The sequence below is a fragment of the Oreochromis aureus genome, linkage group 3 (genome assembly GCF_013358895.1).
Source record: "Oreochromis aureus strain Israel breed Guangdong linkage group 3, ZZ_aureus, whole genome shotgun sequence".
NCBI classification, from domain to species: Eukaryota; Metazoa; Chordata; class Actinopteri; order Cichliformes; family Cichlidae; genus Oreochromis; species Oreochromis aureus.
In genome coordinates, this window is record NC_052944.1 from 124,270,166 (window position 1) to 124,280,788 (window position 10,623).

Here is a 10,623-nt window from a genome sequence, read left to right on the forward strand (position 1 = left end):
CACTGCGGCCCCGCTGCTGTGTCAACATGTGTTTGAGCTAAACAATGATGGAAAGTGTTATAAATGACTTGTTGGCCTCTGATCTGTCACAAACAGCTGAAACGTGTCTCTCATGAGTCACATGAAGGTTTCTGACAGAAAGGACAAAAAGTAGCTGCAGTCAGTTTGTGTCATTTTTATATTTATTCATCTGGGAGAAAAATCTGAGGGACATTAAAATGTGTTTTCAACAGAGACAAGAACATAAATATAACGTCACAGGTAAATGAACATATTTCAAGTAAACAGCTGGACTGATCAGGTCCAAACACAGAGTGATCAACAAACAGCTGTCATATCTTTATATATAAGCTCTTTATAAATCCTGTTCACTGCAGTCTGTTTACTAATAATGTCAAACTGTTAGAAACACAGAAACATCAGAATCGTCTTTGTTGACATAAACCTGTCTGGGATCCTTTGTTGTTCTTTTGATGCAGAGTTACATTATGAATATAAAGAGTTATTTCAGAGTCTCATCAGTTTTCCTGCATGTCTTTATTGAACACATCAGCAGGGCTGAAGCTCTCATGTTAAACACACACTGATCTATGGACACGTTCATGTGTTTCTAACAGCATCATAACCAGGCTGTTATCAGCCTGCACTAACATGATGTCACACACACTGAATGTAACAGTGACAGTTTACATCATCACACAATCAGCTGTGATTGTTTCACTGTCATCAAACTAGTCAACAGGAAGTAGAATCAATAGAAACCAATCATTTACTGACAGCATGTCTGATGGAAATAAGTGCAGATTATGTATGAAGTATAACTGCACACAGTAACTGTGTTACAATAAGGACTTAACAGCGCCCTCTGCTGGAGTGTTTCAGTACTGCGTTAACTAGAATACACCACCTCCTCCTCCTCCTCACACCACCTGCTACAGCTCTACTCTTCTATGACTACAGTCATCCACAGCACTGATGTGAGGTCACATGGTTCATATGTAAGGAGCACAGAGACGTGCTAGCAGCTGACCTCAGGTCAGTTTAATGACTGTGAGCAGCAGCTGTGTTCTTGTCACTGTGACAGGGAGACACTCTCAGACACAGCGCTCATGTCAGCTTGTTCTCATGCAGGAGGATCAGGAGCTCCATGTTTGTCTTCATGTTTGAATCATGATGTGTTTGTGCCATCAGAGTCTGTCATGAGTACTCAGGGTTTCACAGCAGCTCTTCTGGATGCTGACGAGGACTCCAACCTCATGTTTCACCTCTCTGAGCTTCTGATGTCTGTGAACACTCGTGTTTCTTCTCTGGGCTCATCTGGACAAAAACACCTTTCTGTGTTTGGCTCCAGCCTCATTCTGACTGACAGGAAGTGTGTTATCCATGAGCTTCTTTGTTTCCTGCTGTGTTTCCTGTCTGTGGACAAACACGAGTGTTTCAGCTGAGGACTTGGTTCCTTCCACCTGTCCATACAGGACATCACGCTGTCTTTTCTTTGATTTTTCTGTGTATTATGAACTAAATGTATCCTGATACACACAGAGATGGATGAGCAGAGGTCACATGATGAAAGAAAAAACATGAAGTCTTTGATTTATTTAGATATTTATTGATGAATGCAAACAAACCCTGACACTGAACCATCGTCCAGCAGAACAAACCTGATCACATGACCTGCTGACCCAAACAGTGAAAAGCTCCATGGCAACAACAACAAACAGCCTCACATATGTTAACAGAGGCTGTTAGAAGCACAGAGTCTTTACAGTCTTTCTCCTGTTTGTACACAGATCTCTGCACATCTTCATCACAGTTACTCACAGACGTGCAGAGTGTGTGGATATCAAAGCTAAGTTTCCACCATGTTTGTAGTCTGTACTGGGACTCATGGAGCATCTCTCTATGAGCACTCAGTGCTTTAAACAGTGAGTCCCAGTTTAACCAGCAGCCTTCACACCACACATCACACAGACATGGAAACTTCAAACCCTCAGACTGAAGTCACTGGCAGTCTCTGGCACCAGCGACTGTGCTAACAAACATACAGCAAACAGTGAAGGTTTGGTAGAGAAAGCTGGTTGGGTAATACCAAGTATGCAGCGAAGGAGGCGGGGTTACATTACTAGATGATTAAACATGAAACTATTTTGTAAATCACAGCAAAAAATCCTGGCACAACTTCACCTGCTTCCAAGGCGCATGGAGAAGATGAAAGAATTAAAAAAGCAGGAACTCCAGCAACACTTGAGAAACGAAGAACAGCTTTAATAATTGACCAACGCGTTTCGGCTTGTGGCCTTCATCAGGGTCATGACCCTGATGAAGACGTTCATCCTGATGAAGACGTTCACCCTGACCTAGACGTTCCTTAAGAACTACAGCTTGATGTCTGGCATTCTAGTATTGTTTTGTTAAAAGCAGTGTTGGAACTATCGCGTTATTAAGTAATGCGTTACAGTAACTATGTTATGGTGGTAACGAGCACGGTAACTAGTTATTATGCCAAAATCAGGAATGCGTTAATTGTTACTGGGATTTAGATAGGGTCGTTATTTGTTACTTCATGTGTTACATTCGACTTACCTCGGAAATCGGAACACGGACCTGGGAATGATGTCACACGTTAGTAAACGGCGTTCTGGTTAGCAGATGTGTAAAATTGTTTGGTGGTGGCTATGGCGGAGCTTCCACAGATTTAGTAACATAAGCAAGTGGTGGAGGCTGGCCTTTTTACCGTCCAGTAAAAAACGTAATCGTCTCGTATTCAGAGAAAATATTACGTGTTTCGTATTGAGCTGAGAAGGAACGCAGTTTGTCCCGGATTTCAGCTAGAATGAAAAAGACACAAAGCTGGAGTTATTCCTGTGTCTTTACGCTGCACAGCTGCCTGTTCTTCTCTCATTCTCTCCCCTCTCTCTCCTGTTGCTACTTCAATCATAAAACTGATCAAAGATCAGCTGATCGGCTTTTCTCTCTTGTTTGTTTATCGCTCACTTTGCGCCAGAAAGAAAATAACAGCAGATGTCACGCTAAACAACAGCAGTAGGTTTAAGCTTGATCAGCTGTTGTTAGAATTTATTTAATATTACTTTCTAGTATCAACCTATGTTTGCTGGAGCCACAGCTGTAAAAGCTGCTGGTCATGATATCAGTTTGGATATGTGGTGAGAGGGAAACATGAAGATGAATCATCAGAGCTGAACTGGTGATGGAGAAACAGGTTTACCTTTTAGGTGACATGAATGAGTTGAAGGGAAGTTATGAACTGTTTCTGAGAGACAAATAACACCAGGATCCTTTTCTGTGTAGCTGACAGCTGGTAACTGTGCAGGGGCGGGTCTAGCAAAGTGTTGCCAGGGGCCCAGGTAGGGCATTAACAGGGAAAGGGGGGCACAAAGAAATACTTTTCGTTCTTATTCTCATTTAAAATGTCTCACTTTTAATAAATAATTATCTGAATCTTACAACAAACATTTTCATCTGATAGAAATCCATTACTGTACATAGTAATTTTTTTCAGGGTCCCATCATAATTTCTTCAGAAGTAAGTACTGTATATGATGCCAGTATTTTCCCACATTTTCTAGATTCTGTACCACTACTGTGTGTAAAATGCCATCAAAAAGTCAATTAAGTTCTATTCTTTCTCACCTGTCTTTCTGTCTCCTTTCACTTTTTAAAGGTTGTCAATATGTAGCCCTGCCATGCTTTTTATTGATGTGGTAAATAAATAGTTTATGAAAATATCACAACCGAAATCACCACGACTGTAGTTTCCGTGTTGGATATAAAAAGCGCATGTGACACTGTGATGTAGGCTAGAACCATAGCGGCAGTCGATGACAGTCCAGGCGTGAAATTTCTCTCGTGGAAACATGCACATTATTTTTTCCTTACTATTGGTAGGTGGCACAGTGCACTTGTGACAGGTTATGTAAGCAAGCTAGAAGACTGGCATCCTTGCTGGGTATCCAGTTGGGGAAGCAACACATTAATAAGAGAAATCTGAGTAAAACCAAAGTTACTTTCCCTAGTAACTAGTTACTTTGAAAGTAACAAATAACTTGAAGTAACTGATTTACTTTTGATAGAAGTAACTAGTAATGTAACTAAGTTGCTATTTTAAAGTAACTTACCCACACCTCTTAACCACTTAAGCCCCACGCCCGGTACCGGGGGCAAAAGCGATGCCATTGCGTTTAATCGGTTATAACATGGGGTCCGAAAATTTAATCCCCAACATGTGTAGTATCCACAGAAACCTCTGAATCTCATGTAAAACCTCATCTAAACCATTTCTAAAACCACCAAACAAAGCGAAGACACTAAACAGTTAAAAGAGCAGTTACGTCACCCAGCAAAATTTCAGTAAACCAACACAATGGAGCCTCGTTAGCACGGTGTCACAGCTAACCGAACAAACTACACCTGGTTTGAAATAGAGATCTCACAGATTCCAAAACTGTAAATGTCGTTGTCCTCACCAATTCACCAAACCAGCCGCAAAAGAAGAATAAAAATGTCCTTCACTTTTGCAAAACATTATAATAAATGCTAGTTTATGTTGGATTTGTAATGTGATTGTCATTTATGCTTAGAAATATCTACCCATATATGCTTAGAGGTGTATAATCGATTGTGTAGTGATAGGATGCATGATCTTCAGTAGGCTGTAAAAGGCTTTGTGTGCATTCCAGAGCACTAGCTGTAAAAGCTGGAACTTAAACACTTCCAAAGAGGAGCAAAGGGAATCATAAATACAAAATGAACTCAAAATGCTGGGACAATGACCCAGCAACCTGACAGTAACAGTTTCCATAACCACTTCAGCTGTACTTTCCCATTCATCTGATAACTCCTTCCTTCCACCCATAGCCTGTCTCAGCCTGTCCTCAGCCCGGAGCCTGTTCTAACTGAATGTAACACAACATTCTTCTTTTTCAACTTTGACAATTTCATTCTTGCTCTGCCCTAACTTGCTTCTTTTCTTGATTCCCTATTATTGAAAAGTCTTTACCTTACAGTATTAAGTGCCTTAAGGAAACTGTTGCTCTAATTTGGCGTCATGCTAATTAAATTGCAATGAAAATTGAATAACACATTTAGAGGCTGTCAAGATTACAAATGTCACTAGTAATCTAAACACAAACCATTTTTAGAATCATAAAGTCATTTGATCACACTCACTAAGAATGATTATTTTTAATTTTTATTTCATTTCATATTGTTTTCTATAGACAAGGCTAATCAAAAGGTATTGGCTGAAGCATGTGCATATTACGCCAACCATTTTAACAAAAGATCTTTTAGCATGCAGCTTCTGTACACAGGGCTCGAAGCAAAGAATAAAACAAAGCAATGCAAAAAACAAACAAACAAACAAAACAACAACAAAACAAAAACTTCCCACCTTAGATAAGTAACTAAATCAAAGCAAAACAACCAAGAGTTTCAGCATTATTATTTTTGCTCTTTTCATTCTTGATTTATATTTTTTCTAATACTCTATTTTTAAACATGTTTTTAAACCATTAACTACACCTTTTAAATTCACTGTCATAACTATTCCACAGGTTAACTCCTCTAACAGAAACACATTTCATCATCTCATCATCACATCAACATCATTTCAAATCACTGAGACTCTCTCTGACTTTAAACAGCTTCTGAGTACTGCGACAAAGCAAGTTATTTTGTGCTTTATACATTATCTGTGCCATTTTATATTCAATAAATCATAAAATTTCAGGGTATTTAGATTAATAAACAAAATGTAAGTTGGTTCTATATAGTTTGATTGATTTATAATTCTTATAGCTCTTTTTGTGACTTGAAAATAGGAAGAGTATTTGTTTTATATGCATTACCCCATATCTCCAGACAATAAGTCATATATGGAAGCAACAGAGTACAATAAAGTGTGTATACTGATTTGTTGTTGAGAACATACTTTGTTTTGTAGAGAATGAAAATAGTTTTTGACATTTTTGTTTTCACATGGTTTTTCTGAGACTTTCAGCTTAGCTTACCATTAATTATCACTGCAAGAAATTTATTCTCATACACTCTTTCAATTTTAATTCCATCAACTTTGATTTTAGAGACATTTTTCATTTGTCTAGTGCCAAAAATAATAAATTTTGCTTTGTTTATATTTAAAAATAACTTAGTTATATCAAACCATTTTTTTTTAATTTATTTAACTCCTTTTCCACTGTACTCAGAAGCTGTTCTATTTTTTTTTACCTGAGCAATACAGAGTGGTATCATCAGCAAATAATGCACATTTTAACAGCTTGCAAACACTACATATGTCATTTATACATAATATGGATAATTTAGGGCCCAGCACAGAGCCCTGAGGAACACCGTTTTCTTTGAAGAATATCCTGGTGAGTCTCACAGTTGCAGATTAAGTTGTGATTCACAGTCCAGTTTCTCAGTATAAAACCAGTCAGGATATGTTTGTCAAAGATGTGATGTTTGTCGTAGAAGCTGCTAACGATTCCTTAGTTTCCGTAGCAAACCAGTGACTAAAGACAATTAAAACTTATTAAGAACACTGAATACTAAGTGCACTGAACTGAACGGACAGCCTACCTAATACATTTATGGACACTGTAAGTGATATATTGCACATTGTTGAAGATTACATGTTGAAATGATTTAAATGTTTTGTTCACATCTATGTTTTGAACCATTTAAATGTTGAATACACTCAAATCACTTTTTTTTCTCCTTTAAGTTGTTGTTAGTGTCTCATTCTGAGTGGAGGTTTTTTCATTCTTTAAGTTGAGTTACCACTGCCAGTCTCCTTACGATCCTAACTTAACCCAACGAGACTAGATTCTCAAATATTTGTTCTTACTTGACCTTGAATGACAGATTACTGCGGATTTGACTGATTTTGGACTACTCAGTTAAAAAGCGTGACATGAGCTTAAAGATATGGTCACACAGAAAGCAACACGAAGCAAAATAGCCAACGTCAGTGTGAAGTAAGCAGGTCAAAAGTTAAACTTTGGGGTCTAAACAGAGTGATAATGTGGCCACCAGCAAGAGTGAAGACTACAGTTGATTCAAATATAAAAGGATGGTAAATATCTTAAGGGGTTCCCAAGGCAACGAAAGGCTGCAAAGACGCCTAGAGGCAAGTTGTCAACTACAAAGTCATGCGTGACTCAAAAGCTTTCTGTAGATGATTCTTATAACAAGTTCACACGTTAAAATAAGCACCATTAAAAAAATCTACACTCATGTGACATATAAAAGCTTTGAATTATAGAAAAACATACATGTATCACCGTAACATGGTATTTATAAGGATAACATAAAAATTTTACTATAATCTTTAAGATATTACAAGTGAAAATATATTTTCACTTGTGATGTACATACATATTTTTTGTTATAAACTGAAAATGAAACTTGAATTCTGATAAGAATCGCAGTGGCGATACTTTCCTCACATTGTTGTTGTGCATCTTTGTCAAACATGCTCATCCATTAGGGGGCCCCCCTGTTTACGTATAAAACACACACACAACTTAGATTACTTAAGTTTGAATAGAATACAAACAAAGCAAAGTCAGCACAGAAGAGACAAAGTGATGATAAGAAATTATGTTCCTGAGCAAATCTAATTAGGACCCTAAGCCACGAGCTTAAATAATACAGAATGTAAAACTACTTTTGTAGGTCCAAAACAAAATTATTAAAATCAAACCTGAACAGGTGAACAACAGAATGATATATTTACCTCTGGCTGCCGATTTTCCATAGAAATGTCTTCCTACAGAGACAGAAAAAGCAGATGATTGTTCTTCAGTCAAATCTGGACTAAAGTGGTGTACATATTTTTTTAAAATCACTGGACTCAACAAAAAGCAACATGATGTTACCCTGCGTCCTGGTGGAGTTCTGCTTGTAATCAGATGATCAGCAACATCAAAAGATTCCCCCCAACGTTCACTGTTGAGTGTTTTCTGTATTTCTTCTGTCAGTTTATCTTTTGCTGCTTTTCTCATCATCTCTGTGAATACATTTTCTTCCTCCTCCAAAATCATTTGGTCATATAGCAGTTTTCTGTCACAGCAACTTGAGCATTTCTTGTTCTTTTCACAGCATTTCTTCCATCCAAGTGGCAACACAAGGCTAACCACCAAAAAGCCAGCCAAGAGTATACCCAAGCCAATAATCTGAAGGAGAAGGAACAAATGTGATATTTTAAACTCATATTCTGAAATCACAAACTGTAAAAGAGGATGTATTTAGTTAAACAGGTGAAATGTGAAAGAATTGCTGTCTGTATCCATTTCTTTTAACGCATCTGTTTCTCCCTCTTTTGACTTGGTTGCTCCACCTGACCATTCTCCACCTGTGAGTGATAGGAGTGAGTGATATCTTATCCATTGTAATTTCTTGGTGAGATTCTACCTTTACAATTAAGTAAAGCAATAGACAGTTTAAAAGGTATGAAAATATTAATTTATGAGCTGTGTTACTGTCTTCAGGTTTTAATTTGTCAAGTGATAAAGTGTGAGCTCGACTTTAAAATTTTGTTTGTAAGTTTGGTCTGGAGCATTTAGATGTGTTTTAGACAATGCTACAATCGTCCAAGCAAATTCACCCCAAATTCAGACGTTTAACACTCACGAAACTGTACAAGTACACAAGTACTAAATCTCATACTCTAGAGGCCTGAGTTAGCATATCAAATGATAAAGTTCATAACAGTAAAATTACAAAAGCCAGCATACCTGGTGTGCATCAGCTAATGAAGTCCTACCTATAAAGTTGCGAAGGTGAGAAGTGAGAGGAGAGAAAAAAATGGAAGTGGACCAGAATAGAATGCAACAAACTCGTCAGGTAATGATGACTAAAGACTTCTGGAACAACATCCTTTGAACAAATGAGACCAAAGTCAAGATCTCTGGTGTAATGTACAGCACCACATTTAGTGAACACCTGAAACCAATTATCAGGCATGGTGGTGAAGGTGTGATGGTTTGAGGCTGTTTAGCACCCTGACTGGCTCCTTGCTTTGACTGAACCGGGAATTCCTCTGTATGTTACAGTATCCTGAATTCAAAGTCAAATTTATTTATATAGCACATTTAAAACAGTGTTGACCAAGGTGATGTACACTTAATAATCAAAAGAAATAAAAATATAAAGACATGATAAAAATTAAGAAAAAGAATCATAAAATTAGAAGATTTCAGTAAGAAATAAGATAAATAAAAGTAATATAAACTCATTCTGATTTAAAAGCCAAGGAATAAAAGTGGGGTTTCAGATGAGTTTTACAAGTTTCCAGTGTTGTGGAGGTCCTGATGTGAAGGGACAGTTTGTTCCACAATTTAGGAGTAGTCACAGCAAAGGCCCGATCTGCTTTAATCTGGGACAGCCAGGACCATCTGGTCCACAGATTTAAGTTATCTTGCAGGAGTGTACCGATTTAAAAGATCAGAAAGGTATCAGGAGCTAACCCTCTTTATGTGAGGCTGTCTGGCTGACAGCTAAAGGTCCCCTAAATTGGGTCAAACAACAGGAAAGATGTTCCAAGCACAGCAGCAAATTTCCAACAGATTGGCTGAAAACAAAAGAGCCAACATTGCCCAGTCAAACTCCAGACCTCAACCAGACTGAATTGCCCCTAGAGAGCTGTTCATGGACAAATATCTGTGAGCCTCAGGAAACTGAAGCAATGTTGTAAAGAAGAGTGGACCGGGAATTTGGACTACAGTTATATAAAAATCAAACAGAAAACAACTCATTGGGTGTACTGTATAGGAACAAAATTTGCTTGTGTTATCCCAAACATTACATCAGAGAACTGTGAAACCATCCAGTTCCCTGTATTGGTCACTTGATTCTGTAATTATCTGTGCTTGTAACCATAGATGTAACCATAGATGTAACTGCATTTCGGTACCTTGTACTTGTAATTGTGTAATGACAATAAAGTTGAATTCTATTCTGAATTCTACTTTAACCATCTATGAGTTTATACTTACAGAAGTGTAGAGCTGCCACCCAGGCAAAAGAAAAAAAGAAGTATATCACGTTGTAACGTGAAAAATTTATTGTTCTAACAAGATACTTTTCATGTTTGTACAATATAAATATTATATTGTACGAATGTGATAATTATGTATATTGTAATAACGTGATATTATGTTGTTCAAACGTGAAAAGTATATAGTATAAAAGTATATAGTATATACTATCATGTTTGTACATGATAGTATATTGTACAAACATGAAAAGTATCTTGTTAGAACAATAAATTTTTCACGTTACAACGTGATATACTTCTTTTTTTCTTTTGCCTGGGTGGCAGCTCTACGCTTCCGTATATACTTGTAATTTACAAAAAAACCCAAAAAACCCCCACACCCATAAAACTAAAATTTAAGCAAATTAAACTTAATACAACCTCACTATATTCTAAGGAGCTTGGAAAGAAAAGCGTCTGGACTTCTTTGAGTTGCTTGAAGACGTTTCACCTCTCATCCGAGAAGCTTCTTCAGTTCTAAGGGACTTAGAACTGAAGAAGCTTCTCGACAACAATAACTCAACAGAGCAGCACAGAGTGGTACTGTATAATGTATGAAGAAT